General features: G+C 40.3%; 1 protein-coding gene across 4 annotated transcripts in view; it reads left to right on the plus strand.

Moving 5' to 3' along the window:
- Positions 1–24,141, plus strand: part of IMMP2L (inner mitochondrial membrane peptidase subunit 2) — an 841,928-nt gene that overhangs the window by 297,249 nt on the left and 520,538 nt on the right. The gene's annotated exons all lie outside the window — the stretch shown is intronic.

Raw genomic sequence — 24,141 nt, forward strand, 5'->3', positions numbered from 1 at the left:
AAAGTTCATGCCTAGGAGTTTGAAGCATGACAGGCAACAGGTGTGAATTTGTTTCTTACCTCAGTGCAATTTCTATGTTTCAGCTTTTTCAGTGGTCATGTCAAAAACATCTAACTTTAATAAAACAGCCTTTTTCCTATTAGAAGAAAAATTATTTTTTAAACATTTTTGATTACATGTCTGACTCAAATTGCAAACCCACATAAAATGTCAAGTTATTATCCTTCCAAGAAGAATAGACTTAAAGTAATAATGGGTTCCAGTCAGAGTGCTTAAGTAGAACTAGTAAACAGCCTTTCATTCTGGCATAGTATGACATTGTATTTATATGGAAAACACAGCAGCCAGAATGCAGTTTTAAGGCGAGCTTCTGTAATGCATTATCTAGTGTGTAAGCCTACACTAATACTTGCTGGATATTAACAAGTACTTTAGAAAGATATCTTGCATTAAATAGAAAACATTTTGTTAGGATGACGAGTCTACAAGACAGCTCTTAAAACAACACTGGTGTACCTCTGTCATTCCTTAAAAAGGACAGATGTCTTATTCATCTGGTACAAAGAGATGAGATGAGATTTTTTTCCATTCAGAATTACACACTACAGACATTACTTCAGCTTAAATATTATTGCTATCTTGCATATTATGTATAATAAGAATTACTCATTCTCTGCATTAAAAATAAACTGGTAAGAAAACATTTGGACATTTATATTTTCTCCACCTAGTCTGTGGTGCTTACATCTCTCATTAATGGTCATGACACTCCTCCCCACACTCCAGACCTGCCATGTGCTCTGAGCTGCAAACTCAGCTGATGGGAGGAGTCCACTTGAATGATTCATCTTCACAAGGAGGAGTGGAGAACAATAAGAGTCTTTAGGTCTCAATCCAGATGTAGGGAGTTTCCAGTTGTAAGATTCAACCCTAGCCCATCTGGTATCAATGGGTCTTCTCATTCAGGAGGTGTGTAACAATTTCTGTAGAAGAGCAGAATGTCCTTCATGTCTTCATGCTAATGTCCTTCTCCTGTATAGAGATTCATACAGTCTGAGGCTCACAAAACAACCACTTGAATATTACATTAAAACATGGAACACAAATAGTACAAGTAGAATTAATGCATGTAGCAATTTACAATCATTTATTGTCTAAATACTAAACACTATTAACCCACAAATGAGCTACACTAATTCCAACAATATACCTCTGTGTTCAGTGTTACATGGGGACCTTGGCATGAGCTGGCACCTGGCCTGCTAGTGTTACAATAGTTAGTAGCAATTACAATTATTTCAGATATATTAAAAACCTTACTTTTTCTGATTCTATGGTAGCAAACATTTTGTCACAAACTCAATGTATGTTTTCATGACAGGATTCAAGAGGAGAGGTTGGATGAGAAGAGAGAGGCTGTTTACAGCTCTTGTTTAAACTAGAGAAGGGCTAAATGTGGAACCTCAAATAAACTTTGTAATTTGGAGGGAGCCAAATGTGCTCCTATACTTTTAACATTGAAGTCTAGCCTAAATATGATCTAGTTCCAACTGTGAACACAGATTCCTCTCCCCAGTCTAAATACGCTACTTACTATTGATAAGGCTTCAACTGGAGTAGTGTGTCCAGTTATGAAAACCACACTTTGGGAAGAATGTGGACAGATTGGAGAAAGTCCAGAGGAAAGCAACAAAAATTATTAAAAGTCTAGAAAACATGATGTATAAGGAAAGATTGAAAAAGTTGGGTTTGTTTAATCTAGAAAAGAGAAGACTGAGGAGGGACATGACAGTCTTCACGTATAGAAGGTTGTTATAAGAAGAGGGTGATAAATTGTTCTTAACCACTGAGGACAGGACAAGTAGTAATGGGCTTTATTGCAGCAAAAGAGATTTTTGTTAGACATTAGGAAAAACTTCCTATCTCTAAGGGTAATTAAGTGCTGGAACAAATTATTCAGGGAGGCTATGGACACTCTGTTGTTGGAGGTTTTTAAGACCTAGTTAGACAAACACCTATCAGGGATGAGCTAGATACAGGGCTGGCTCCAGGCACCAGGCAACCAAGCACATGCTTGGGGCGGCACCTGGTAAGGGGCGGCCAATCTTGGGGCTGCGGGGGGGGGGGCAGCGCAGCGCGGCATTCCGCAGGGGGGGGAGGGGGCTCGGCAGGGGGTCGGCGTGGGGCGCGGCGCTCAGGGGGGTGGGTTCCGGCGGCTTGGTGGGAGGGCGGCTCGGGGTGCGGCGCTCAGGGGGGGCTTCCGGCGGCGCTCGGCGGGGGGGGGGCAGCTCCAGCGGCGCGGTGCTCGGCCAGGGGGCGGCGCGGGGCGGGGCGCGGCACAGGGGGGGGGGGGGGCGTTCCGGCGGGGCGGCGGTTTTTTTTGATGCTTGGGGCAGCAAAAAAGTTAGAGCCGGCCCTGGCTAGATAATACTTAGTCCTGCCTGGATTAGATGACCTATCAAGGTTCCTTCCAGTCCTACATTTCTATGATTTCTATGAAATACAAATAATGTTAATACCTATTAAGAGGCAGGACAAATCATACAATATATGAGTGCGGCAAATGCATTCACATTTTTCTACTGTAAAATTCTGTCTTTAATAAGAGACATCTTGAAATGCAAAGAACTTTTTCTTCTACTTTCCATTTTGAAGCGTACTGGAAATTGGATGCATGTACATTGTACATCAGGACATTTGGATATTGACCATGAAATGATAGATCCTGTATCCTTCTCTGATAGTAGCTAGCAGCAGCAGAAATGCCCTAATTATTTTCAGAATGATGGAGAATGGTATTATACCTTTCTGTGCTAGTTGCCTAATGATTAGGACAAGATGACTGCTATATGAGTGAAGTGTCAGATATATTACTCAGTGTTCAAATCAGGGATCAGAAATTCTCTCTCATTGCTGTTCCTCATGTTCTCATTGTGAGGATGTATACTATTGGTTTGAATCAGTTCTAAGCAGCAGAGGAAAACAGAGAAAAACAGTGAGAAGCTTTAGGGATAATGGTGTTTTCCTTATTGTAATCAAATTTATTCTGTGTTAGAAGAAAGGACCCTCTGGAATTCTTAACACTATCACATGACATAAGTATAAAAGTTAGCATATGAAGAACTGTGTATGTCATGTTAAGTCATTTCCTTTGTGTCCCCACTTCATGTCAAGTTGTGTGTGATTCTTTGTGTATAATCTGCACTATTTTAGAATGTAATTTATATCCCATTCTGCGTCTTAGTGATTGCTGTGTGCTTGAGCAACCAGTGATCTTTTGAATCCTTTCCCCCCACAACAAGTGAGATTCTTCACTTTTATCTTATGTAGTTAACTCCTTGAACACAATGACTGTTACAAGATTAATGACCTACTACCCCAAAACAGAAAGGAGCGACACACATTATCAATGGATTTATGTGGTTTTTTTCAGCAATGTTTATGGTGTTTTACCTTTTAGAAATGTCCTATAGAATTTAATATAAAGGAAAAACTTCCTAGGGTTTGGTAGCTATCCTATAAAACGTAGAGTTCTAGAATCATATAGAATGTTTCAGGGGAAAAAAAAACTATAGAAAGCAGATCACTCTCTCTAGAATTCTGTAGGTAGGTAGAATAATTTCTGTAGAACCATATTTTCAGATCCCTTAAAGTATATAGGACTTTTCCACTAATTGTGACTTTCCAGTATAATTAAAAAGACCTCACACCTTTGGCATTTCTAGAATTCATCTTGTTTTAACTATTTTTATGTGAATTTAGTGTGCATGAAAAGTGTTGAAATAATAGTCTTGGAGATTAATGTCTTGTGTAATTCCACCAGGAATAAAACAGGTAATGGTAGTATGAGCTTTTCCAAAATAACCTGCCTCAAGCCTAATCTGGAATGCCTGCTCACCCCTTGGAGCGAGAATAATTCAGCCTCCATGGATATTCATTTTCTGTCTTTTCTACTAAAATTGCCAATTTGGGTGATCATTGTGGTGATATTCTTGTAATATGGACACTTGTCAAGTAGGAGGCAGACAGATCACCAACTCATTCATGTAGGCCACCAACAGCCGTCATCTGGAAGGAAGGTTTGGTTCCTACTTACTGGTCCTGATTCAGATTGGTGAGTTAGAAGTGAAAGGTTCTTTGTATCTAGTTACCAGTACCCTGAGCATCTATTATTTGTGTTATGGTAGCACCTAAAGGCAAGGCCTCCATTGTGCTATGTGGAGATATATTATGAAGGATTCTGATTTGGAGACGCTCCCTCATAAGGGACAGTGCTGTGAATTTGGGAATTTGGAGATGTACCCTGGAGGTGGGGGTTGGGAACACTGCATGGCTGTGTGCAGCAGTTCACCAAAGATGCTCTCCAGTTTGTTTTATTAAAGTTTTATTCCCATCTCATGCACTCTTTGTTATTTAATGAACCCCAAGATCGTTACACTATGCTCTGTACAAAAATGTAACAAAGAGACATCGGTACACTATGCTCGGTACAAAAATGTAACAAAGAGCTTGTTGTCTTAGACTATAGAAAACAAGTCAATAACAGATAGAGGAGCACAACGAAGCGATACTGGTCAGCATGAAAAAGTGGCCATAGCAAAGCAGCTGACTAATCATTTCTTGTTTTTTTGTAGACAACACAAAAGACAAGAGTTTTAAGTACAGATTTGAAGGATGACAATGAGGCGGTTTTGTGGATATGTACGGAGTTGTCCTCGCTATGCTTAAGGTGCAGCATGGAAGAAAGTGCTATTAGAAAAAATTTAAAATGGGCAATCGAGACTGGCATCATTTGTGGAGTAAAAGTGTTTTGTATAAAAGAAGTTGGTTGGTTGGAGAACAGGTTGTAACGGCATTTGAAAAGTGAAGACAAGTAGTTTGTGTTTGATGCACTAGAGAGGGAGCTAGTGGAGGGATGGCATATATACAAATGAGTAAAGCAATGAGCCAGAAAATGGTATTTGCATGCAGTATTTTGAATAGATAAAAGGTCAGAGAGAAGGATGTTTTAGTAGTCAAGATGTGAGATGATATGGCCCGGACAAGAGATTTAGCTGTATGGATGGACAGGAAAGGTAAAATCTTACAGAGGGTATGCAGCTATTTAGCTATGTCACAGGATGCACTCACCACTAGTGGTGCTGCCTCCTGGCTATCCTGAGAATTAGGTCTGGCCAGGCATTGCATCCTACTCTGGTGGTATCTATCCCATCACCTCTCATCCTGCAGACCTCTCTCGCTCCAGGAACTGCAGCCTCCTAATTGTGACTTGGCCCTCCAGCCAGGTCACCATATGTGTTCCTTTTCGGGAGGGGGGTGGGGGGGTGTAATGAAGTCTGTCCAGGACAAATTTTCCCAGGCAGTCTGCTGTGCTCTGCTTGGCCTGTGCCTCATCCCCAGTGGTTGGTAGGGGAACCCAGGTCTGCCCTCTGCTCCAGGTTTCCAGTTCAGCCTCTAGTTAGTAGCCAAGGCCTGCACTGTCCTACCTTGCTGCATTCCCCCTGAGCTGTTTCTTACCTTCCTGGCTCCCCTGGGTTCACCAGCCTCCCAACTCACTCCTCTCAAAGAATAATTGTGGACTAGCCTTTAGCCTCAAATGCACCTCCCTTCTCCCAGAGAGTGACTGTAGCTTCCTCTGTTGCCAGCTTCCTGGTTTATATAGGTCCCACCAGCTGAGCCTGCTTCCAATCAATTCCCTGCTCCCTGGCTCCTCTCCACCTGCAGCCTGTGGAGTTAATTGGACCACCTGGCCATCTTAACCCCTTCCAGTCTTGTGTGGGATGGACACCCCATCACAAGCTAACTGTGATTCCTTTTATTACAAAATATGGTATCAGTATCCTGACCCATTTCTGGCAATTATTTTCTTGCTTGTAGAAAGAGTGTGAGTATTCATTTACTGCTAACAAATAATAGATGATGCATTTATTTTTATTTTACAATCTTTAGGGTTTAAATGAGCTACCTGAACAGGAGTGGAAACTGATTGTTTAGTGCAAAATTTACAGTTGCTATTTACCATTACCACTGCCAGATATCTTACTTCCCTCTTGACTTTTGTATGTGCAGCACATCTGTGTGCAAATACTGTGTATCAGAATCTACTGTGATGATGAGCATCAGAGAAATGCCTATACTTACATTAATTAAATAGATATGTTTCCTGAGAATAGATTTCATTTTCAAATTGTCTGAAAAATTATCCTACTGTTATAAATTTATGCAATAATGTATAGAATCATCATTACAGCCATTGCAACTTGTGACAATAATATGTTGTATAGTGAGTAACGGTCATCTGGGATGGCCACCTTTTCTCTTGCTTAGCACACACGCTTATGCGATCTATTTGTGTTGGGAATTAGTGGTGAACAGCAACAAACTGATTGATTTTAAAAAAATCCTTTGTCTTCTCTCCCTCCTTGATTTTCTTTCTTCTTTTATAGACTCTAATATATCAGGTGTTAATATGATGATGAACTTAATGGATGTCATCTTTCAGTATGCAATTTTCTTCAGTGTGTGTATGGATGTAATTATTATGAAAAGTCAATACAATTCTAAGGCTTTTTTAAAAAAACTGGAGAGCAAACTGGAGTGTGACTTTATAACAACATAATGTTGTAGGAAGTGTAAGAATAGACTTTATGTCTGAATGCAGTTGATTTTTTAAAAATTGAAGGATTGGCAGCAATAATTTTGTTGGTGTCTCAAATGAATATTTGTAAGTGAATGAGCTTGAATTGACATTAAGAGTATTTACAGATGTATTTAGTGCTGTAAAGTCATTCTTGTGCTATGAACGTAATGCTCAATTTACTGGCACTTTTATGTTGTGTAGATAATTTTCTTACATGCAGTGATCCTGTGTCCTATAATGCAATATGAATATGGGCTCAGATTTTCAGAATTGTTCAGCACCACAATGGGGGCCAGATTTAGAAAAGAGCTCTGCTCCCATTTAGCCTCCTAAATGTAGTGACTGGGCTTTCAAAAATGCTTAGAACCCAACCATACTCTTTGAGAAGCTGTAATTATTATGGCTGTACAGTGCTGTGGTACACCGAACATTTAAGGTATTCAATAGCACAAGGGTTCAGCCATGACTTGGAGGTAAGTGCTGAAGGCAGTTCAGCTGCAAGCCCTTGTAGGCGCTGTCTCTGGTGAGTTCCAGTAATCACTCAGACACTTGACTAAAGTGAAGAGATATTTTTCTAGGGATGCGAGGTAAGACAGAGGTTGTAAATACCATAGGTACAGTGACTTAACCAGTTGCCCTTCAAGATAAAACATAATGGTTCCTAGCTTGGTCCCTGGGGGTAGTCCTGTAGAGGGATACGGCTTCACAGGTCTAGTTCCTGGGGTGCCCTTTCCAGTCTGTTCCTTAATTAGAGGCAATTAGCTATCTGAGAGTTTCGAGGCCAGGATCAGTCCATGGTCTGTGTCATATTGTTGAGGGCCCCTTTGGGTTGTCTCTAGGGTTGCTAGCTTTGTGATATTTAAAAACCAGACACTCCCGCAGGAGTGCTGGAACCTCCCTCACCCCACCTCTTCCCACGAGGCCCCGCCCCTGCCCTGCCTCTTTTCCCGAGGCTTCTCCCCCATTTTCTCCTCTTCACTCCCCCCACATCGCTCGCTGCTTTTCCCCTCTCCCCACGCTTCCCCTCTGTCTGGGTTGGGAGGGACTCACCTGCAAAACTGGGGCTGGGAGTTGCAGCTGCCCAACATAGGTAGGAGGCAGTGCCAGCTGAGTAGAGGCTGGCACGGGTGATGACCTGATACCTCCCCTGTCTGCAGTAATTGTACTTTGGGTGTCCAGTCCCCTTTGCGACCAGACTTTCTGGTTGAAAACTGGCCACCTGGCCACCCTAGTTGTCTCCCTACTTTTGTGGCAGTCCTTCCTGTATAGCTCCTGCTAGTCTGCTAACAACTCTGGGGACAACTAGGCTACAAGGCTTCTCCGCAGCTCCTGGTTGTATATAATTTCCTTTTGCAAGAACTATGCCCCCCTTTCTCTTGGGTCACACAGTCAGAGCACACAGACTTTACTGGGTCCAACTAATGCCCAGTGGCTGGGGCATTTGGCTGCCATAGTGTTCCTAATGGTCCCATCCCTTTAAGAGTCTGGGCTGGCTGCTGGCACTGTGTCATGAGAGTTCCCTTCACGACTCTCTGTACTCAGTCCTCTGGATGCAGGACTCCTGCTCAGCCTCTGCTGTGTCCCTGTATCCTGCTTCAACTCTACACTCAGAGCCTGCTCCATATGTGGCTCATCTTCTGCTCCCTTGGTCAGTTTCCTGCTCTGCAGGATGGAGCTACAGCAGGGATGAATTTGGCTTAATTTGGGCATCTAGAGCAGTTATCACCGGGTGTGGTGTGCTAATTCCAGTCTAAGGAAAGTGTATTATGCCATGTTAATATGTCATGTATTGCACAATTATTTAAACATAATTTTTCAATGTCATTAGCTACGAAACAGTCATTTAGAAAGTGATAAAAGGCCATATCTTAATGTACTGAACTATTTTTATACATTCTTTTTTATGACTGTGTCAGTAATACTGAAATCATTTTTTAAATTTTCTTTTGGTTGAACTTTATGATTTAAGCTGACATAAGCACACAACATAATGAAATCATTATTACAAAAGAAGTATGTAATCAGATATGAAGATTAAAAGAAAATCTACATCTCAAGGAACTCGGAACTCATTTTACTGAGTTTTATGGAGCAATATATAAATGGAGAAAAAGTAAAGGAATGATGTAATTTTTCAGTAAGTTTGATTTGAGACCTATATTCTAATGATGGAGGGCAAGGTTTAAAGAATTAAAGACAATATCCTAGTACATACATTTGCTTTGGATCAGATTTGCGTAGGTCTGGGAGTGGCAAATTGTCAGAGCATTAGAAGGAACTGAGTTAGATTATGGAGAAAATGAACCACAGAAAAGTTTGGTGAGTGACTTGTGCAGGATCACTCAGCAAGTCAGTGGCAGAGAAGAGAAGGCAATAGAACCAAATAATTCTGAATTGGCCTTCTGCTCTACCCTCTGGACCACAAACTCTCTTAGAATAGATAATTTGCATAGTAAACATTATTTATAGTTGAAACTGATTATTAATACATTTTATACAAATGATACAAATCCAGTGGTAAAATTTTGCTCACTAGGTAACTTATTTAAACAGCAGTAGAAATATCAGCAAATAACATTCTAAATGATTTTTAAAATAGGTCTGCTAGGTAACTAGCAGAACATAAATGGCCGATAAAATGTACTATTAATAAATCTAAAATTATAAACTGGTTTGAAATGTATGGAGTAGAAGATTTGATGGTAATGATTAAATAATATTGAACTTTTCTCTGAAAATGTTTATTGAAAATGTTTGCATGATATGCATTTGTGTACTCCTAAAACCACATCTTCTAAGAGCAGACCCATTGATTTCAGTGTAGTAATAAGAGTGGAGTAAAATGCACAGAAGATATTTTTGGGGTAATAGGCTAGAAGGCCTGTTGCGGAAAAAAAATGAAGTTGTAGATCCTAGAATATAGATAATACTATACAAAATTAAGGTGGACTATAAAGAACATATATAATTTTATGGTAAAAAATGTGTATATAGGCCCTGATACTACAAAGATTCAATGGACTGCAAATACTGAAGTCAGTGGAGCTACTTATAGTGTGAAAAGTTAACTATATGTCTAAAGCTTTGTAGGACTAAGGCTTTGGCATGCTAGCTTATGTTTCACATAACATCATAAAAATGAATAAGACATAGGAAAGAAGTGAGGGTCACCTCAGAACTAAAAAACTGATGAGTTGCAAAGGGGAAAAGGCTTAAAAATCTATTTATATGAACACAGAGATTAATGGTTTAATGAAAAGAAATTCAAGCTTTCACAGAAGAAGACAGTTTTCAAGTAGAGCTGCAAAGTTTTAAAATTTTACTTATATGAATAGATGTTAATAGTTTAAGATTCCAAATAAGTAACACATTTAATTTATATTAACATTTTAAAAACAAATATTTGCTTATATTGAGAAGGCAGGTTCTCTTCTCGCTCCATGTGTATAATATCTATTAGCAGTAAAGGATTTCTCATGCATCGTCATTGTAGGAGAATATATATTATTTATCTTACATTGGTTTTGAACTCTTGAGGAAACAACTTCATATACCTCTACCTCGATATAACGCTGTCCCCGGGAGCCAAAAAATCTTACCGCGTTATAGGTGAAACCGCGTTATATTGAACTTGCTTTGATCCACTGGAGTGCGCAGCCCCGCCCCGCTGGAGCACTGCTTTAGCACGTTATAGCCGAATTCGTGTTATATCGGGTCACGTTATATCGGGGTAGAAGTGTACTTTGAACTGACAACCAACTGAAAACCAAAAAGCTGTATCACTCAGATCTAACTGAATCTCTACTGTGAAGCCATTCCTGAAATAACATGGCTCAAACAGTGAGTGGACTTGGTTGTAGAAAGTAGAGTTTCAGCCTTAACTCTGAATTTTCAGGCTTTGTGAGTTTAAATCACAGCCTAATGTGTTCTTTGTGCGATTTGATTTCCAGCGGACTGCTGAGAGGATTTCTGTGGCTGAACTCAGGAGACAAATGGAACCAAGTCATGCACTACTCCCATGTTCTGGGGAAGTCTTTTAAACATTATTTTTATTAAGTATCATCTTTCTTTTTTTAGTCAGCGGAAAAAGCACAGGGCTATTTTCTACTCTACAGGATGGATCTAACCATATATATTAATTTTGTGAGGTAGAGCTTTAATTTTTTTGAAAGTCAATTTTTGTCTTCTTGCTAATAGTTGTGTAAAGGACATAAGTCTCTGTTTGCATAAGTGAGTACAACTCCATTGATTTCAGTGGAACGGTACCTGCTTCCACCAGCAATGAATTTAGTCTGGAATATCTGTGGAAACTGTTGCAAATATACTTATTCTGGTCTAAAGTTCCAATCTGGCAACCAATGTATAGTTTTTTTTTTAGGGATCACTCTGTATGCTACTAGTGTGGGAGATGTATCCTAGGGGGCACTTCATATTTAAAAGCTTCTCTTAAAGTCAACTATTCGGTACAATACACATAGAAGAAATATTATGAGCCAGACTAATTCCTAAATAAATATAGCTAACGTCAGTGAAGTTCTACAACAGATAGTTTTGTTCCTGAGGGTTCATCTCTTTCTGGTGAAAAGCTCCTCTCCAGCACTCTGCCTGAATTATTTTGCCACGGCTGTGGGGATCTTTAGGGATGAATGATATGTATCTAATGGTCAGGGCCGGATTAACTTTTTGTGGGCCTGGCACCAAACATATTTGTTGGGCCCCCTGGGGAATGATTGTAAAAGGGGCCAGGGGCAAAAGCCCAGTGGGGAGGGAGCTAGGGTTGGTCCCTGGAGCAAGGGAGGGGCCGGGGTAAACTGCAAGCGCAGCAGGGCTGGGGAAGGGGTAAACAGGATCCCCCCCCGCCCATGCCCACACAGAGTGGGTACCTACCTGGTTCTAGCCCATTCTCTTCGTCTCTCTCTGCACTGAGCTTCCCCTCCTCCCGCAGCAGCAGCAGGACAGGTTCTCTTCCAGCTCTCTGGGGTGGCTGTTGGGAGTGGGAGGAGCAGAGGCTAATGTGGTTACTCCTATAACCGGACTTTTAGTTTCCAGTCAGCACTGCTAACCAGACTCAGGTACTGTTTTCTACTGGAGTTTCCAGTCTAAAACAGGGCTGCCAGAAAAGCCTGAGGGGGGAGGGGCAAGCAATCATTTTTAAAAGTGAGAGGGCTAAGCCTTAAGCAGGGGGAGGAGGGGAAGCAGTGGTGGGTGGGCTAGGGAGTGGAGAGGAGCTAGTGGGCATGGCCAGGTCTGCTGTACTGCCCAGGTAGGTTGGAGACTGTGGGAATCAGTCAACACAGTGTCCCCAGCCCAGGTGACATGACAGCCAGTGGTGGATTTAGAGTTAGTGGGGCCCCCCAGCCCTGTGCTCAGCTTCATTTTTGGGGTCCCTCCTTGGGACCCAGCCAAGAAAAGGAAAATTCTTTCTTATCCTCCCCACCCCCGTTTTTCATTCTTTTTTTCTTCATCCTCCTCCTATAAGTAATAGCAAGTAAATTAAAATAAAGTTCAGTACCTTGATTGTTCTTGAATCTAACTTATTTTTCCACAGACCACTTGAAAACCGCGGAGGGTCTCGATGGACCACTTAATGATCTTTCCAAATATTGTTTGTATCATTAGCTAACTACTGTTTTAAGCGCTTTGGATAAGAGCGCTTTATAAAGTTTTTTTTAAAAAACGTTGGGGTGCGGGGTCTGGCCAGGAGCTAGGGTGAGGGAGGGGACTCAGGGTTGGGGCAGGAGGTGGGGGTGTGGAGTGCTTACCTGGGGAAGCTCCTGTTTGGTGCGAGGGGTGCAGGTGGGAATGGGGGGGGGGTGCAGGAGCTCCCGTTTGGTGCTCAAGGTAGGGGTGGGACTGTTGGGGGAGTGCAGGAGTCAGAGCATGGGGTGTGGGGGGATGGGTATGAGTGGGGGTGCAGGGATCAGGGCTGGGGGGCGTGAGGGGGTGCACAGGTTTGGGGGGTATGAGGGGGTGCAGGAGTCAGGGCAGGGGGCTGGGTATGTGTGAGGGTGCAGGAGTCAGGGCAGGGGGCTGGGGAGATGTGAGGGGGTGCAGGGGGCTGGGCTGTGTGAGGGGGTGCAGGGGTCAGGGCAGAGGGCTGGGTGTATGGGGTCGTGGGGATGCTCACGGCAGGGGGCAGGAGGGAGTATGCCCCGATTCCAGCCCCACCCCCAAGGCCCCACCCCCAAGGGCCCACCCCAGCCTCTTCTCCTCCCCGGGTGCAAGCGTGCTGAGGCTCCGCTCTTCCCCTTCCCTCCTGCCGGCAAACAGCTGATCGGTGGGAGGGGTAGGGGGAGGGGTGGAATGCAGCACACTGGGGTAAGAGTTGGGGGAAGGGGGAGCTTGGCTGCCGGCAGAGCCTGCCCTGCTGCAGCAGGACAGAACCCCAGGAGCCGGCAGCACCAAGCTTCTGCCCCCCGCAGGAGAGAGCTGGGGGCAGAGAAGAGCTGGCTGGCCGGGGCCCCTTTGGACTCTGGGCCCAGCATCACGGCGCCAGTAGCACCACGGTAAATCTGGTACTGCTAATGACTGAAGTAGCCTGCTTGACTCTAGTAGGTGATAAGGAATCACCAGAGAAGCTGGATGAAACAGATCCTCTAGCCCTCCTGCACAATACAGAGATTTGCCTCTGAACTGAAGCATCATGTTATATAGGGGAGGTGCACGTTCTATGAGACCATATCAAATTTGATTGTTCCTCCCCTGTGCTGCATTTTCTTTTTGCACAACTGGGTGAGTTATGCTGTAAAAAGGCCCTCTGCGCCTACAAGAGGGGGGCATGATTTTTCTCTGTGTGACTAGTGATTTTGGGAGTTCAAAGCTTTTTCACATTAACATCTTATGGAGTCTCAGTTTCCAGCCAAATTCTTATCTTATGAATGTGTAGGCATTTGATTCTCTTCTTCAATAAATGTATTTCTTTACTTTTTGTACTTTGCATACCATGAAATTAGAACATATATGTCAAGACAAAAAAAGAAGAGAACAATTTTCCATCTACATTAGTATTGCTTTTAGCTTTTTTATTTTTGAAGTATAGGAGGTGACTCTTTTCTTTGTACTCTTACATTTCATCCACAAGCAGGGCAGGTCTTCTCTGATAGGTGGGTGACATCATTTTTATTTTAGCAGCCTGGACAGTTGTTATGGGAGCTATTTTGATGCCAGAAAAACACTGATTGCTTTAAACTTCTGCAGTTAGATTACTATAGTTAAGGTGGGAAAAGCTAAATAAAGGGCTTGGATTACACTGGTCTACAATTTTTGAGAAGTCGTCTGCTTCAGAGATAAAATGTGCTATGTATTTTGATGTGCTGAATTCAAATATGACAATTAAAACCACTGATTGGCTACGGTTTCTAAGATATTTAAGCTTTTACATTTTATGTCTATGTATATTGTGTAGATAGTAGAGTTTTAATCATAAATTGGAAACCTAGGTCTTTTCATGTGTTTATGGTTGCTTTACATGATAATATTTCACCTGTCCTGTTTATGTAACACTTTAAAAATCCGCAAAAGGGTTATATAAATAAAATGTATTATGAAACAAAAGGCAAAAAACTATTATGTACATAGTTTAGTCCTATTCAGTGTCTACTCGGCGCTTCTTGGCTTGTCTCTTGTATTCATTAAATGGAGTATCTCTTGTCACTGTCCAGCAATAGTCTGCAAGCATTGATGGGCTCCATTTGCCCTGATAGCGTTTCTCCATTGTTGCAATGTCCTGGTGAAATCGCTCACCGTGCTCGTCGCTCACTGCTCCGCAGTTCGGTGGAAAAAAATCTAGATGAGAGTGCAAAAAATGTATCTTTAGTGACATGTTGCAACCAAGGCTTTTGTATGCCTTGAGGAGGTTTTCCACCAACAACCTGTAGTCTGCCTTGTGGTTTCTGAGAAAATTTATTGCCACTAACTGGAAGGCTTTCCATGCTGTCTTTTCCTTGCCACGCAGCGCATGGTCAAATGCATCATCTCGAAGAAGTTCACGAATCTGAGGACCAACAAAGACACCTTCCTTTATCTTAGCTTCACTTAACCTTGGAAATTTTCCACGGAGGTACTTGAAAGCTGCTTGTGTTTTGTCAGTGGCCTTGATAAAGTTCTTCATCAGACCCAGCTTGATGTGGAAGGGTGGTAACAAAATCTTCCTTGATTCAACAAATGGTGGATGCTGAACACTTTTCCTCCCAGGCTCCAATGACTGTCGGAGTGGCCAATCTTTCTTGATGTAGTGGGAATCTCTTGCACGACTATCCCATTTGCAGAGAAAACAGCAGTACTTTGTGTATCCAGTCTGCAGACCAAGCAAGAGAGCAGCAACCTTCAGATCACCACAAAGCTGCCACTGATTTGGTCATAGTTTATGCACCTCAAAAGTTGTTTCATGTTGTCATAGGTTTCCTTCATTTGGACTGCATGACCAACTGGAATTGATGGCAAAACATTGCCATTATGCAGTAAAACAGCTTTAAGACTTGTCTTCGATGAATCAATGAACAGTCTCCACTCATCTGGATCGTGAACGATGTTGAGGGCTGCCATCGCACCATCGATGATGTTGCAGGCTACAAGATCACCTTCCATGAAGAAGAATGGGACAAGATCCTTTTGATGGTCACGGAACATGGAAACCCTAACATCACCTGCCAGGAGATTCCACTGCTGTAGTCTGGAGCCCAACAGCTCTGCCTTACTCTTGGATAGTTCCAAATCCCTGACAAGGTCATTCAGTTCACCTTGTGTTATGAGATGTGGTTCAGAGGAGGAGGATGGGAGAAAATGTGGGTCCTGTGCCATTGATGGTTCAGGACCAGAAGTTTCATCCTCTTCCTCTTCCTCGTCTGACTCAAGTGAGAATGATTCTGGTGCATCAGGAAACGGCAGTCCTTCTCCGTGAGGTACTGAGCGTATAGCTGATGGAATGTTTGGATAATGCACAGTCCACTTTTTCTTCTTTGACACACCTTTCCCAACTGGAGGCACCATGCAGAAGTAACAATTGCTGATATGATCTGTTGGCTCTCTCCAAATCATTGGCACTGCAAAAGGCATAGATTTCCTTTTCCTGTTCAACCACTGGCGAAGATTTGTTGCACAAGTGTTTCAGCATATGTGTGGAGCCCACCTCTTGTCCTGATCTCCAATTTTGCAGCCAAAATAAAGGTGATAGGCTTTCTTAACCATAATGGTTATACTGCGCTTTTGTGATGCAAAAGTCACTTCACCACAAACATAGCAGAAGTTATCTGCACTGTTCACACAAGTACGAGGCATCTCTGCTCACTTTGGCTAAACAGAAATGTGTCCCTTTGCAAAATCAAACACTAACAAATAAGAGAGCACGACACTGTATGATTTCTAGGGCTGATATAGAGCAATTTGTTCAGCAGAGTGATGTAAGCTTCGTTATGATTGCATCATCCATGACTTCTAGGAATAAAATGATGCAATTCATATCATGAATGATGCAATACCAGCTTCAGATTGCATCATTCATTGTTTTGCCTAAAAAGCAAGTACTGTCCAAACCCAGTCATAGATTTATTCATAGATCCAGTCAAAGATGTATTTTAGTCATTTCTGGTTTAAATTGAGATCCCTTCCTTTTATAACTCACTTATCCTCCACCATTCCCAAGTCAAGGGTCGTATATACTGACCCAATAGCATATCTTGAAAACTAGAGCCAATCAACAATTTTAAACATCATTTTCGTTCTCAGTGACCCAGAATTAGTAAAGTTTGACTACATTTATTTCAGAAGCATTTTGGCTGTAGAGCAGTGTTATTGGTTTTAGAGAGAAAACAAATGCATAGGCAGGGCTGTACATTTTGCAGTTTCTACATCTGCAACCTATTCTGTGTTCAGCAGTTGTCTGATATTAATGAGTTATATAACTCACAATTGTGCCATTAAACAAAGCCCCAAAGTGGTGACAGGCAGCACCAGGAGGTATTTTCATAGAGATGCATGCCTACCTCTGCCTTCTTTTATGAGGTGCAGCTAACATCATCTGCCCATGCTGTTGGTCTGTCCATGGGGAGGTATAACCACAGCCCTACCTCCTCCTTTTCCCTTTAAGGCATGGGAAGGATGTGGATGTAGCAGTTCCTACATACAGGGGAGTGCAACTCTGCTTGGCCATTAGGTGGGGTTTTTGTGCTTCCCCATCCCCACTGTACACTCATGTAAGTGCCAAATAGAGTCTGTCTCTAAGTGAACACAATGGCCTGTCAATAGACATGACTGTGCTGCTTATCTAACATTAGATGTCTTTACATTTTCATCTTTATATTTTCATCCTCCAAGGTTGAATTGAGAGGTCACTTTCAGTGAGCAGCTACCTTAGTTCTGGCATACATGTTGCTGGCTTGAAAACTGCTTGATAACACAATATACGATCATTTTCCAAGATACAGCAGTTTTATGGTACTTTAAAAGTGTTGAATGGATCCATCAGTTCTTCATGGGTATTTTCTGTTGCATTACATACTTAGAAGGAAAAGTGTAATTTCTATATCTGAAGAGACAAGTGAGATGTATGTCTCTAATTTCCAAGATTTCTGCTGGGAATCAATTGCTGCTGATTTTTATCTGTCATCTTGCCCTTGGCCCTCTCAAGGAGGCCCAAATGATAGTACAATCCATCAGGAAAGCATTAATGATGGTTGTCATTGTTAACATGTCGTTGCTGGTGATACAAATAGCCACAGCACACAGATAGTCTTTGTGAGATTGGTGAGGAGTTTTTAGAAGTTTTTGCAGTCTGGAAGAGAAATCTATGAATTAGTTAAGAGACCACTTTGGCATAATAATAATGATTTGAATAACTGGATAACTCATATTGGTTTAATGAAAATACAACACATCATTGAAGAACCAAGGAAACTTTTTATAAAAATACCTCAGTGTTTATAAAGATTAGAAGAAGAAAATTGATAAAATACAAATTCCAAAGGGAATCTTACCTACCGGTACGCAGTTTATCAACTTATCTGTTAAATCATTTCTTGGGAAAGCTCGCAGTCGAAAGCTCACTATTGAAACTAGAGTTCTGTCTTATTCTTGTGCTACCTCCAACGTCGCCTATAGCCAGTTAAGGCTCTACTCCAGCACAGCATTTAAGCACATGAGTAAATTTAAGCATGTGAGGCATTGCACTGCAGTCAATGCATATGCTAAGTACAGTGTTTAAAGTGGTCTGAACAAAGTGGGAGTCTTTCATTTTCTACAGAAATGAAAGTTCTAATACATCTGCTTGTCCCCATCTGCTCTCTCTCTGTAGCCCCCACGTCTGTGCTGCCCCTGTCATCCATCTGTTTTGCCCCATATCAGGCTTACTGTGGTTCTTCACACCAGCCTTGGGGGGCTGCAGCAAAGTCCCCTCTCCTGCTTCCCAGGCTTCTTCTGGAGAAGAAGAAGGAGCAGAGGAGCTGTCTTTGTTGCTCAGAGGAGGGATGGGGGGAAAAGGGAGCCAGAGCTGGCCCGAGTTGATCCCTTCCCCCGTCCTCCTTTGAGAATGTCGTTAACTCCTGAGGGAGTGGGAGAAAGCTCTGTCTACTTCCAGCAGCAGTTCTGATTGGCTGCTCTTCTCCAGGAGGTGGGCAAGTGGGGAAAGCAACCAATCAAAGGGGGGTTTTCCTCCAGGTATCCGGCATAAGTTGTAGACATTTTATTTCACAGGTCTGTGAAGTGGCAAAACTCCCATTGATTTTAATGGGGCCAGGATTTCGCCTTTAACAAGTTAACAGCTATAAAAAGACTCAGATCCTTGTCACAAACTCCTAAATTCAAGGACACCCAGGATAAATAAGTTTTGAGCTGTCACTGATTGTTACTCAAGCACCTGTAACTGACTTTCACCAAACAAAATAAGCTATCATCTTACCAATCATTGCATGCATATTATATGATTAGCCTTCAAAATATTCTCTCTTCTAGAAATGCTTCCTTTTATTATCTATACTCACAGTGACTTTTAAAGATATAGGAACCTATAAAACATTTGTCATCTCCTTATATGCTATCTGTCTCTGAGTAAAACATGCAAGTTTCAGGAATATCCCAGGTTGCACCAAAATAAACAAGAATATTGCTGACACATGCCTAAATCCCCATAAATTTCAGTGAAAATATCCCCCAAATATGTCTTAACTTTTATTAATTATGTAATAATGAGTACATAAAACCTACAGGTACCTCTTCCATAGCTTTGCAGTTCTCTTATGACTAAGACATTTATTTTCATAAAGAGTTGTGATACTGATGTGGATTGTGAAGTTTAAATCGCTATGATTGTACAACTTCCATCTTTGTGCTAGATAATTAAGGCACAGCATGGCAGCCCAATGGTATTCTTTGTTATTTATTCAATAGAGAAGTAAAAGAGAACACAAAAAATATTTTTGCCTTTGAATAGTTTTTTCCTCAGAAGAGAAAAAATGAACAGTAAAAAAACATTATTAAAGACCTGTTACTCTTACTCTTACATATCTAAAGTAGATGCTACATAAATATGAAAAAATATAGGTAATTTATATACACAAAAATAATGAGCTCTGTACAGTAGTGCAGACTTCTAGTCAATTTCATTTGTAACAAATCTTCTTGTTTATAGTATATGAATTACTTCTCTAGAACTATTTCTTCTTTTTTGGTAGCAACATTGTCCTGAAATTGGTAGTTTGCTGCCAGGGATGACTAGTACACATATCTTTTCACAAGAAGGGAGTAGCTATTTTGATTAGTCATATATAATAATCAAAGATACAAATCCAGGACTACAGTGTAGCTGATTATTGATTCTGTTATTATCTTTTGTGGGAAATATACTGCTAGAGAGCATCAGCATCATTTTGCCATTGTATTCATGTTGCTTATAATTTACAATACTGAATTACTGTCAAGGGAAGACTTGCATATCCTCAGAATAGGTGCAGATTAGTTTGTCTGGGTACGTAGATTTATGGAAAAAGCTCTTTGATCTAGTATTCTGAAAATGTCGAGCACCTTTGTTCTATATTCTTCCTCTAAAGTAACATGGAAACTACATAATTATCTTGCAAGAATCACATTGAATGAGCTTCTCTAAGAGTTTGCAATTGGTTTAATTGCCTCTCGGATGCAATTAGTGCACACCTGTGTACAGATACTAGCAAACCTTGATATAAACAATAGTACAAAACGTCATACTCCATTAAATGAACTATTCTGTTCTCTATATAGAAAAAAGTCCCTCATTGCTTGGTGATCTTAAGAGGCAATTTCAAAATGCTTATTTGATTGACTGGATATCAGCTATTAAAACTAAGCATTTTGAAGTCGAAGGGCCTCTTTTCTGAATGATTTTCTACTGATATACTTACTATTGAGATTTGAACTGTACTTTGAATAAAATAGCTAAACTATTCACCTTCTTTTATGTAGAATATATACTGAAATCGGAAATCACTAGATGGGACAGGCATTTATAGTGAACAGATATATTTTAATGCATTTTCTTATCAGCTGTATTATGAGCTGTTTGGTTCATAAATAATGACTCTTTCCTTTTATCACTAGCGCCATTTTGTAGTAATTAATTAGGCCAGGATTATCTTTCTGTCCCTAGAGTTAAACAACAGGAGGCTTCCAGCAGAGACGGGGGGACCCCATTTCTGAAATTCATTCCTACTTGTGATCTGCCAAACCTGAGAATGGGGACATTTTAACATGATTTTCATAAGGTATCTATTTAGCTAGACATTTTTGGGTATTAAATATGGTAAATTGGGAGTAAGGCAAGGAGCTATCTGGCTTTGATTCCCACTGGCCATTTGTAACTGTACAATAGTTTATTTCTATGTAGCACCGTCATGCAAAGCCTTACAAAAATGGGACAAAGACGTAAAGAAAGACACTCCTAAACTTATGCCTGAAAGATTTAAGGCAAGATTTCAAAATAAAAGTAATGCTCGCTCTTGGGAGGAGAGAAAGAAATTGCAAGTGAAAGAACAACCTCCAGCTAAAAATGAGCTGGGATGGTGAGGAGAGCAGGAGAGGGAAGAAAAGGAGAATGAACATATAATGTCAGATCAGAAGGGTAAGATGAAAACCGGGAAGCCAGTTTTGAAGTAGATTCATAGATAGTGAGCAAGTATAGAGAGTGATGGAAGATAAGAGTGATATGGTCCATTTTCCTAAATACATTTTCGGCCAGAGCATTTTAGGTTCTAAATCCATATTGTCAACTTCAGAGAGAAGAGAGTAAAAGTGGAAATTATAGTAAATTCAATTAAGAAGGTAAATTATTTTAGGCAAGAATATGGATTCCAGCCGGAGCAAGGTTGTAGTATGAATGAGTTCTGGCAAGGTTCCAGGAGTGGTGAAAGAAGACTCTCAGGAAAGATGTGAATGAAAAAAGAGACTTTAACTTGTGAGCAGAGTTAAAGTCTCAGTTAAGGAGAGTGAGCTAGAACAAGAAAACATAAGCTAGAATTTATCTTTGACCTAGAAAGACTTTGTTCATATTAATGTTCAGTAGTGGGAAGTTATGTTGTAGACCATAGCTAAAATCTTTAATTTAGATCAGATATTTTATGGAAAAAGGTGAATGTGGATTTAAATAATTATTAATATTAAAAATTAAGAACTTGCTGTTTAAAAAATATATTGGTGCCTAGATTCCACAGTGATGGGTGTCTTAATAATGCATAAGGAAGCAAGAAAGAAAAATAACCGAGGATTGCAAACTTATTACTATCTATTACAAATTTCAGGTTATTAAATCTAATTAATTATTTGATGTTTAACATACTAAAGATATTAAGATAAATCAAACTCTATAGATTGAATCAGATATTCCTATATCTGTACATTAAATATATACAAATTGATTACTACCATAATATTTATTCAGAATTAAGGATTTGAAATACTACTAAATACCATGGACCAAACATATTGTCCCTTCATACCATGCAAAAACTCTGATTTACATTTGTCCTTTTAGTTTTTATATATTGCTATATACATTTGGTAATCATTGTATTAAGATATTTAAATTTAATAAGTGTGCATGGAAACCTAAAACTTTGCTTATTTAAAATTACTTAGTATTTCATTAGTACAATCATTTGATAAGTGGCATTACCCCAGCTTTAGAAGAGGGGAAACTGAGGTACAGAGAGTTCAAATGCTAGCAAACCCTTATCTGACCTATTTTATTTTTAGTTTACAGAGCGGTGCCTAAAAAGAATTCTGTATTGTCACTTTTTGAATATTTAAGAGTTTTAAAATCAGTCTTTCAGTTTCTGACATTTTCTGTTAATAAATGTGTGTCAATGCATAACACCAGCTTTGTTTTTGTTTTAAGCTGTGTACACTGAGGCAGGGCCTCAGCAGTAAGGCAATAAATGTTTAAAGCATTTATGCATAAAGCTGCCTCAAAGGATAATTAGATGATTATAATGGTACTTGCTTTGAGATAGCTAATTAAAAAAAATCTATTGCTCCCAAGCCTAATTATTTGAGTAATGATAACATATTAGCAACTGTGAAACTTCAGTTACTGCCAACCATGGTTAAAAAAAATAATTAAAATAAGCAAATATGGTAATCAGGATTTCCCCATAAGGTCCTAAAGGGTGGCAGCTTTACTACACTTTCATTTAATACTCTTCCATATTTCTGTTTCTAAAGTACTACTCCCTATAATCCTGTACATCCCCTTGGGAGGCTCAAGTACCTTTATGGTCAGATTCTCTGATGTGGTATGCGAACACCAGAGGATTTTGGTCCTAAAGCCAGCATATCCAGCCCTGGGAGATGATTGCATGGCTCCCCATTACACTGCATAGTTTTTAGTGACCAAGAATTACTGTAGAGGCTCCTATGCCACCCCTCTCTGCTGCTGGTATCAGTGGTGAGTTTTAGAGGCACCAACACTATACTCATGGCTGCCATTCTGACCATTAATAGCTTGTGTATCTATAAAGACTGCTCTAATTTATGCCTGTGGACCAACCAGCACATAACCAGACCAGGACTCTGGGAGTACAATGGTGAAATTTATGATATCTCTGAAAATTAACTTCCACCATATGCTCCTCAGCTGTAGCATCAACATAAAAAATAAACTGTTCATGGTTTTTGTTTTGTTTTTAAAGCTTTCTAAGTTTTTCCAACAATAAAGTTGAGGCCATTTGAAAACATTTCTCCACCCTTCCCTGATCTCTTCAGTGGGAACACTCATATTGGACATAAAGGAAAAAGCAAGAAAACTCAGGTTTCATGGATATAATGTAATTATAAGGTTATGCTTCACAGCTGTGATGTCTTCGTCTTATGTAATTTAATCATAGTAGCCATGTAGTTAATGACATGTAGTCAGCTGTTTGCTTAACAGTCATCTGTGATGTCAAAATTGTACCAATCACTAAGAAACTGTCACCATATTGAAATCAGACTGTACAAGTATAAAATCAGCTGGAAAGTTAATCTTCTGCAAATATAAATATAAATGGGAAAGGACAAAGTAAACGCTTTCAGAGTAACATTTTAAAATCAAGTCTTGTGATATCCAGAAAACTGGAACAGAGAAAAAAAACTTCTCAGGAGCAATCATTGTAAACTTCTGATGTATGGGTATTTAGCACACTTTTTTAACCTTCTTGAAAAAGAAGCAATTTCTAACAAAGTCCTAAAGCACAGTATAGAAGCTCGGGTTTTTTTTCTGTAGCCACTCTCAGTCTGATGGTTGGCTAAGTTAAAAAGTCCACCTCTGAGGAAGATGGTGGGTGAAATCCTGGTCACATTGAAATCAATGGCAAAACACCCATTAACTTCAATAGAAGCTAGGATTTCATCTTGCATCTTTACATTTGCATCTATCTACTATAAATATGTTGGAATTTGTAGTGAGCATGAGGCGAACGATCAATATATAGCACTCACTTTATGCTCTATCTACTGAGACGCACTAAATGTTTTAAAAGATTGAAGGGGGTTTCAAAGGATTTGACAGATTACAGGCTGATGACACTACTGTTGCAGTTACAGTGGAAATATGGCTTGAAGTAATTAAAAAAACCTGGAAAAATACAAAGACAAAAGTGAAAAATGATTTAGAGAAGCTATCACATTATTCCATTATTTAGCAAACAAGACTGATACCAAAAGCAAGGGCTGTAGACTGAGCAAAGAACAGCATGAAATGTGGGCAGTGGGACATGATCCTGTGTTCTTCCTTCCTTCCTTTTCTAGCATTTAAAATTAAAGTTCCAAGTTTCTTCTCCAGATCTATAATTGTGAAAGAGATTGTGTCACACTTTGTTGCTTTATAATGGTGGGAAATGGTGGAAGCAAAATCACCAAAGACAGCACAATTGATGTCAGGACTTTGTCCAACCTGCTCCTATAAGCCAAGCTTATTATTACCACATTCAGATTACCTCAGGTGAATTTTGGTAATAGCTAGGGTTGCCAACCTTCCTGGATTGGCCAGGAGTCTCCTGGAATCA

This window comes from Chrysemys picta, chromosome 1 (assembly GCF_011386835.1).
Source record: "Chrysemys picta bellii isolate R12L10 chromosome 1, ASM1138683v2, whole genome shotgun sequence".
Taxonomy (NCBI): domain Eukaryota; kingdom Metazoa; phylum Chordata; order Testudines; family Emydidae; genus Chrysemys; species Chrysemys picta.